Genomic DNA, 9,038 nt, shown 5'->3' with positions numbered 1-9,038 from the left:
TAAAAAAGAGTGGCCATTAAAAAAACAGTGGCCTACCAAAAAATAATTGGCCCATAAAAAAGAGCAGTCGAAAAAAATTGGCAAGTAAAAAAGATAAGTGGCCATCAAAAAAAGTAACCGGTAAAAAAAATTGCCCATTAAAAAAAGTGACTACAAAAAATTGGCCCGTAAAAAGGAAAGACAAGTCAAACAAAATTGGTCAGTAAAAAAATGTATTGGCCATCACAGTGAGGTGGAGGAGGCGGAGGAGTAGGCGGAGGAGTAGGCGGAGGAGGAGGCAGAGGAGGTGGAGGAGGAGGCGGAGGAGGAGGAGGCGGAGGAGGAGGCGGACGAGGAGGCGGACGAGGAGGCGGAGGAGGCTGAGGAGGAGGCGGAGAAGGAGGCGGAGGAGGAGGAGGAGGCGGAAGAGGTAGGTGGCCCATGAAAAAAGAGACCAGTAAAAGAATTGCCAGTAAAAAAAGATGAGTGGCCATAAAAAAATTTGACTGGTAAAAAAAATAAAATAATAAAAACATAAAACAATTAAATTCCCTTCTACGTGACTTTACCGAAAGAACCAAGAATATGAATCCCTGCAGTCACGAAAGCTTTAATTCAAAATGGTAAAAAAAGTCAAACTGAAAAAATTGGCCACTAAAAAAGATAATTGGCCATCAAAAAAAGTGACTGGTTAAAAAAGAGTGGCCATTAATGAAAAAATTTCACTGGTAAAAAAAAAATGGCCATGAAAAAAGTGAAAAAAATTGGCCGGTAAAAAAGATAAATGGCCATCAAAAAAAGTGACCGGTTAAAAAAGAGTGGCCATTAAAAAAATGTGGCCGATCAAAAAAGAATTGGCCCATAAAAAAAAAGACCAGTCGAAAAAAATTGGCCGGTAAAAGAGATGAATGGCCATCCAAAAAAGTGACCGGTTAAAAAAGAGTGGCCATTAAAAAAACAGTGGCCTACCAAAAAATAATTGGCCTGTTAAAAAAGAGCAGTCGAAAAAAATTGGCAAGTAAAAAAGATAAGTGGCCATCAAAAAAAGTGACCCGTTAAAAAAAATTGCCCATTAAAAAAGGTGACTACAAAAAATTGGCCCTTAAAAAGGAAAGACAAGTCAAACAAAATTGGTCAGTAAAAAAATGTATTGCTCATCACACAGTGAGGTGGAGGAGGCGGAGGAGTAGGCGGAGGAGGCGGAGGAGGAGGCGGAGGAGGTGGAGGAGGAGGCGGAGGAGGAGGCGGAGGAGGAGGCGGAGGAGGAGGCGGACGAGGAGGCGGAGGAGGAGGAGGCTGAGGAGGAGGCGGAGAAGGAGGCGGAGGAGGAGGCGGAAGAGGTAGGTGGCCCATAAAAAAAGAGACCAGTAAAAGAATTGCCAGTAAAAAAAGATGAGTGGCCATAAAAAAATTTGACTGGTAAAAAAATAATAATAATAAAAACATAAAACAATTAAATTCCCTTCTACGTGACTTTACCGAAAGAACCAAGAATATGAATCCCTGCAGTCACGAAAGCTTTAATTCAAAATGGTAAAAAAAGTCAAACTGAAAAAATTGGCCACTAAAAAAGATAATTGGCCATCAAAAAAAGTGACTGGTTAAAAAAGAGTGGCCATTAATTAAAAAATTTCACTGGTAAAAAAAAAATGGCCATGAAAAAAGTGAAAAAAATTGGCCAGTAAAAAAGATAAATGGCCATCAAAAAAAGTGACCGGTTAAAAAAGAGTGGCCATTAAAAAAATGTGGCCGATCAAAAAAGAATTGGCCCATAAAAAAAAAGACCAGTCGAAAAAAATTGGCCGGTAAAAGAGATGAATGGCCATCCAAAAAAGTGACCGGTTAAAAAAGAGTGGCCATTAAAAAAACAGTGGCCTACCAAAAAATAATTGGCCTGTTAAAAAAGAGCAGTCGAAAAAAATTGGCAAGTAAAAAAGATAAGTGGCCATCAAAAAAAGTGACCCGTTAAAAAAAATTGCCCATTAAAAAAGGTGACTACAAAAAATTGGCCCTTAAAAAGGAAAGACAAGTCAAACAAAATTGGTCAGTAAAAAAATGTATTGCTCATCACACAGTGAGGTGGAGGAGGCGGAGGAGTAGGCGGAGGAGGCGGAGGAGGAGGCGGAGGAGGTGGAGGAGGAGGCGGAGGAGGAGGCGGAGGAGGAGGCGGAGGAGGAGGCGGACGAGGAGGCGGAGGAGGAGGAGGCTGAGGAGGAGGCGGAGAAGGAGGCGGAGGAGGAGGCGGAAGAGGTAGGTGGCCCATAAAAAAAGAGACCAGTAAAAGAATTGCCAGTAAAAAAAGATGAGTGGCCATAAAAAAATTTGACTGGTAAAAAAATAATAATAATAAAAACATAAAACAATTAAATTCCCTTCTACGTGACTTTACCGAAAGAACCAAGAATATGAATCCCTGCAGTCACGAAAGCTTTAATTCAAAATGGTAAAAAAAGTCAAACTGAAAAAATTGGCCACTAAAAAAGATAATTGGCCATCAAAAAAAGTGACTGGTTAAAAAAGAGTGGCCATTAATGAAAAAATTTCACTGGTAAAAAAAAAATGGCCATGAAAAAAGTGAAAAAAATTGGCCAGTAAAAAAGATAAATGGCCATCAAAAAAAGTGACCGGTTAAAAAAGAGTGGCCATTAAAAAAATGTGGCCGATCAAAAAAGAATTGGCCCATAAAAAAAAAGACCAGTCGAAAAAAATTGGCCGGTAAAAGAGATGAATGGCCATCCAAAAAAGTGACCGGTTAAAAAAGAGTGGCCATTAAAAAAACAGTGGCCTACCAAAAAATAATTGGCCTGTTAAAAAAGAGCAGTCGAAAAAAATTGGCAAGTAAAAAAGATAAGTGGCCATCAAAAAAAGTGACCCGTTAAAAAAATTGCCCATTAAAAAAGGTGACTACAAAAAATTGGCCCGTAAAAAGGAAAGACAAGTCAAACAAAATTGGTAAGTAAAAAAATTTATTGCTCATCACACAGTGAGGTGGAGGAGGCGGAGGAGGAGTTGGAGGAGGAGGCGGAGGAGGAGGCGGAGGAGGAGGCGGAGGAGGAGGCGGACGAGGAGGCGGAGGAGGAGGAGGCTGAGGAGGAGGCGGAGAAGGAGGCGGAGGAGGAGGAGGAGGCGGAAGAGGTAGGTGGCCCGTAAAAAAAGAGACCAGTAAAAGAATTGCCAGTAAAAAACAGATGAGTGGCCATAAAAAAATTTGACTGGTAAAAAAAATAAAATAATGAAAACATAATACAATTAAATTCCCTTCTACGTGACTTTACCGAAGGAACCAAGAATATGAATCCCTGCAGTCACGAAAGCTTTAATTCAAAATGGTAAAAAAGTCAAACTGAAAAAATTGGCCACTAAAAAAGATAATTGGCCATCAAAAAAAGTAACTGCTTAAAAAAGAGTGGCCAGTAATGAAAAAATTTGACTGGTAAAAAAAAAATGGTCATGAAAAAAGTGAAAAAAATTGGCTGGCAAAAAAGATAAATGGCCATCAAAAAAAGTGACCGGTTAAAAAAGAGTGGCCATTAAAAAAAAGTGGCCGATCAAAAAAGAATTGGCCCATAAAAAAAAGACCAGTCGAAAAAAATTGGCCGGTAAAAGAGATGAATGGCCATCCAAAAAAGCGACCGGTTAAAAAAGAGCGGCCATTAAAAAAACAGTGGCCTACCAAAAAATAATTGGCCTGTTAAAAAAGAGCAGTCGAAAAAAATTGGCAAGTAAAAAAGATAAGTGGCCATCAAAAAAAGTGACCCGTTAAAAAAATTGCCCATTAAAAAAGGTGACTACAAAAAATTGGCCCGTAAAAAGGAAAGACAAGTCAAACAAAATTGGTCAGTAAAAAAATGTATTGCTCATCACACAGTGAGGTGGAGGAGGCGGAGGAGGAGGTGGAGGAGGAGGAGGCGGAGGAGGAGGCGGAGGAGGAGGAGGCGGAGGAGGAGGCGGACGAGGAGGCGGAGGAGGAGGAGGCTGAGGAGGAGGCGGAGAAGGAGGCGGAGGAGGAGGAGGAGGCGGAAGAGGTAGGTGGCCCGTAAAAAAAGAGACCAGTAAAAGAATTGCCAGTAAAAAACAGATGAGTGGCCATAAAAAAATTTGACTGGTAAAAAAAAAAAAATAATGAAAACATAATACAATTAAATTCCCTTCTACGTGACTTTACCGAAGGAACCAAGAATATGAATCCCTGCAGTCACGAAAGCTTTAATTCAAAATGGTAAAAAAAGTCAAACTGAAAAAATTGGCCACTAAAAAAGATAATTGGCCATCACAAAAAGTAACTGCTTAAAAAAGAGTGGCCATTAATGAAAAAATTTGACTGGTAAAAAAAAAATGGTCATGAAAAAAGTGAAAAAAATTGGCTGGCAAAAAACATAAATGGCCATCAAAAAAAGTGACCGGTTAAAAAAGAGTGGCCATTAAAAAAAAGTGGCCGATCAAAAAAGAATTGGCCCATAAAAAAAAGACCAGTCGAAAAAAATTGGCCGGTAAAAAAGATGAATGGCCATCCAAAAAAGTGACCGGTTAAAAAAGAGTGGCCATTAAAAAAACAGTGGCCTACCAAAAAATAATTGGCCCATAAAAAAAGAGCAGTCGAAAAAAATTGGCAAGTAAAAAAGATAAGTGGCCATCAAAAAAAGTGACCAGTAAAAAAAATTGCCCATTAAAAAAAGTGACTACAAAAAATTGGCCCGTAAAAAGGAAAGACAAGTCAAACAAAATTGGTCAGTAAAAAAATGTATTGGCCATCACACAGTGAGGTGGAGGAGGCGGAGGAGGAGGCAGAGGAGGAGGTGGAGGAGGTGGAGGAGGAGGAGGAGGCGGAAGAGGTAGGTGGCCCATAAAAAAAGAGACCAGTAAAAGAATTGCCAGTAAAAAAAGATGAGTGGCCATAAAAAAATTTGACTGGTAAAAAAATAATAATAATAAAAACATAAAACAATTAAATTCCCTTCTACGTGACTTTACCGAAAGAACCAAGAATATGAATCCCTGCAGTCACGAAAGCTTTAATTCAAAATGGTAAAAAAAGTCAAACTGAAAAAATTGGCCACTAAAAAAGATAATTGGCCATCAAAAAAAGTGACTGGTTAAAAAAGAGTGGCCATTAATGAAAAAATTTCACTGGTAAAAAAAAAATGGCCATGAAAAAAGTGAAAAAAATTGGCCGGTAAAAAAGATAAATGGCCATCAAAAAAAGTGACCGGTTAAAAAAGAGTGGCCATTAAAAAAATGTGGCCGATCAAAAAAGAATTGGCCCATAAAAAAAAAGACCAGTCGAAAAAAATTGGCCGGTAAAAGAGATGAATGGCCATCCAAAAAAGTGACCGGTTAAAAAAGAGTGGCCATTAAAAAAACTGTGGCCTACCAAAAAATAATTGGCCTGTTAAAAAAGAGCAGTCGAAAAAAATTGGCAAGTAAAAAAGATAAGTGGCCATCAAAAAAAGTGACCCGTTAAAAAAATTGCCCATTAAAAAAGGTGACTACAAAAAATTGGCCCGTAAAAAGGAAAGACAAGTCAAACAAAATTGGTCAGTAAAAAAATGTATTGCTCATCACACAGTGAGGTGGAGGAGGCGGAGGAGGAGTTGGAGGAGGAGGCGGAGGAGGAGGCGGAGGAGGAGGAGGCGGAGGAGGAGGCGGACGAGGAGGCGGAGGAGGAGGAGGCTGAGGAGGAGGCGGAGAAGGAGGCGGAGGAGGAGGAGGAGGCGGAAGAGGTAGGTGGCCCGTAAAAAAAGAGACCAGTAAAAGAATTGCCAGTAAAAAACAGATGAGTGGCCATAAAAAAATTTGACTGGTAAAAAAAAAAAATAATGAAAACATAATACAATTAAATTCCCTTCTACGTGACTTTACCGAAGGAACCAAGAATATGAATCCCTGCAGTCACGAAAGCTTTAATTCAAAATGGTAAAAAAAGTCAAACTGAAAAAATTGGCCACTAAAAAAGATAATTGGCCATCAAAAAAAGTAACTGCTTAAAAAAGAGTGGCCATTAATGAAAAAATTTGACTGGTAAAAAAAAAATGGTCATGAAAAAAGTGAAAAAAATTGGCTGGCAAAAAAGATAAATGGCCATCAAAAAAAGTGACCGGTTAAAAAAGAGTGGCCATTAAAAAAAAGTGGCCGATCAAAAAAGAATTGGCCCATAAAAAAAGACCAGTCGAAAAAAATTGGCCGGTAAAAAAGATGAATGGCCATCCAAAAAAGCGACCGGTTAAAAAAGAGCGGCCATTAAAAAAACAATGGCCTACCAAAAAATAATTGGCCCATAATAAAAGAGCAGTCGAAAAAAATTGGCAAGTAAAAAAGATAAGTGGCCATCAAAAAAAGTGACCGGTAAAAAAAATTGCCCATTAAAAAAAGTGACTACAAAAAATTGGCCCGTAAAAAAGGAAAGACAAGTCAAACAAAATTGGTCAGTAAAAAAATGTATTGGCCATCACACAGTGAGGTGGAGGAGGCGGAGGAGTAGGCGGAGGAGGCGGAGGAGGAGGTGGAGGAGGTGGAGGAGGAGGCGGAGGAGGAGGAGGAGGCGGAGGAGGAGGCGGAGGAGGCGGACGAGGAGGCGGAGGAGGAGGAGGCTGAGGAGGAGGCGGAGAAGGAGGCGGAGGAGGAGGAGGAGGAGGCGGAAGAGGTAGGTGGCCCATAAAAAAAGAGACCAGTAAAAGAATTGGCAGTAAAAAAAGATGAGTGGCCATAAAAAAATTTGACTGGTAAAAAAAATAAAATAATAAAAACATAAAACAATTAAATTCCCTTCTACGTGACTTTACCGAAAGAACCAAGAATATGAATCCCTGCAGTCACGAAAGCTTTAATTCAAAATGGTAAAAAAAGTCAAACTGAAAAAATTGGCCACTAAAAAAGATAATTGGCCATCAAAAAAAGTGACTGGTTAAAAAAGAGTGGCCATTAATGAAAAAATTTCACTGGTAAAAAAAAATGGCCATGAAAAAAGTGAAAAAAATTGGCCGGTAAAAAAGATAAATGGCCATCAAAAAAAGTGACCGGTTAAAAAAGAGTGGCCATTAAAAAAATGTGGCCGATCAAAAAAGAATTGGCCCATAAAAAAAAAGACCAGTCGAAAAAAATTGGCCGGTAAAAGAGATGAATGGCCATCCAAAAAAGTGACCGGTTAAAAAAGAGTGGCCATTAAAAAAACAGTGGCCTACCAAAAAATAATTGGCCTGTTAAAAAAGAGCAGTCGAAAAAAATTGGCAAGTAAAAAAGATAAGTGGCCATCAAAAAAGTGACCCGTTAAAAAAATTGCCCATTAAAAAAGGTGACTACAAAAAATTGGCCCGTAAAAAGGAAAGACAAGTCAAACAAAATTGGTCAGTAAAAAAATGTATTGCTCATCACACAGTGAGGTGGAGGAGGCGGAGGAGGAGGCGGAGGAGGAGGAGGAGGCGGAGGAGGAGGCGGAGGAGGAGGAGGAGGAGGCGGACGAGGAGGCGGAGGAGGAGGAGGCGGAAGAGGTAGGTGGCCCATAAAAAAAGAGACCAGTAAAAGAATTGCCAGTAAAAAAAGATGAGTGGCCATAAAAAAGTTTGACTGGTAAAAAAATAAAATAATAAAAACATAAAACAATTAAATTCCCTTCTACGTGACTTTACCGAAGGAACCAAGAATATGAATCCCTGCAGTCACGAAAGCTTTAATTCAAAATGGTAAAAAAGTCAAACTGAAAAAATTGGCCTCTAAAAAAGATGTGGCCATCAAAAAAAGTAACTGCTTAAAAAAGAGTGGCCATTAATGAAAAAATTTGACTGGTTAAAAAAAAAATGGTCATGAAAAAAGTGAAAAAATTGGCTGGCAAAAAAGATAAATGGCCATCAAAAATAGTGACCGGTTAAAAAAGAGTGGCCATTAAAAAAAAGTGGCCGATCAAAAAAGAATTGGCCCATAAAAAAAAGACCAGTCGAAAAAAATTGGCCGGTAAAAGAGATGAATGGCCATCCAAAAAAGTGACCGGTTAAAAAAGAGTGGCCATTAAAAAAAAAGTGGCCTACCAAAAAATAATTGGCCTGTTAAAAAAGAGCAGTCGAAAAAAATTGGCAAGTAAAAAAGATAAGTGGCCATCAAAAAAAGTGACCCATTAAAAAAATTGCCCATTAAAAAAGGTGACTACAAAAAATTGGCCCGTAAAAAGGAAAGACAAGTCAAACAAAATTGGTCAGTAAAAAAATGTATTGCTCATCACACAGTGAGGTGGAGGAGGCGGAGGAGTAGGCGGAGGAGGCGGAGGAGGAGGCGGAGGAGGTGGAGGAGGCGGAGGAGGAGGAGGAGGAGGCGGAGGAGGAGGCGGAGGAGGAGGCGGACGAGGAGGCGGAGGAGGAGGCTGAGGAGGAGGCGGAGAAGGAGGCGGAGGAGGAGGAGGCGGAAGAGGTAGGTGGCCCATAAAAAAAGAGACCAGTAAAAGAATTGCCAGTAAAAAAAGATGAGTGGCCATAAAAAAATTTGACTGGTAAAAAAAAAAAAAAACATAAAACAATTAAATTCCCTTCTACGTGACTTTACCGAAAGAACCAAGAATATGAATCCCTGCAGTCACGAAAGCTTTAATTCAAAATGGTAAAAAAAGTCAAACTGAAAAAATTGGCCACTAAAAAAGATAATTGGCCATCAAAAAAAGTGACTGGTTAAAAAAAGAGTGGCCATTAATGAAAAAATTTCACTGGTAAAAAAAAAATGGTCATGAAAAAAGTGAAAAAAATTGGCCGGTAAAAAAGATAAATGGCCATCAAAAAAAGTGACCGGTTAAAAAAGAGTGGCCATTAAAAAAATGTGGCCGATCAAAAAAGAATTGGCCCATAAAAAAAAAGACCAGTCGAAAAAAATTGGCCGGTAAAAGAGATGAATGGCCATCCAAAAAAGTGACCGGTTAAAAAAGAGTGGCCATTAAAAAAACAGTGGCCTACCAAAAAATAATTGGCCTGTTAAAAAAGAGCAGTCGAAAAAAATTGGCAAGTAAAAAAGATAAGTGGCCATCAAAAAAAGTGACCCGTTAAAAAAATTGCCCATTAAAAAAGGTGACTACAAAAAATTGGCCC

This window comes from Petromyzon marinus, chromosome 15, assembly GCF_048934315.1.
Source record: "Petromyzon marinus isolate PM22_M1 ecotype Great Lakes invasive population chromosome 15, UKy_Petmar_22M1.pri1.0, whole genome shotgun sequence".
Lineage (NCBI taxonomy): Eukaryota > Metazoa > Chordata > Hyperoartia > Petromyzontiformes > Petromyzontidae > Petromyzon > Petromyzon marinus.
The sequence above is the reverse complement of the archived record's forward strand: the minus strand, read 5'-3'. Positions refer to the sequence as shown.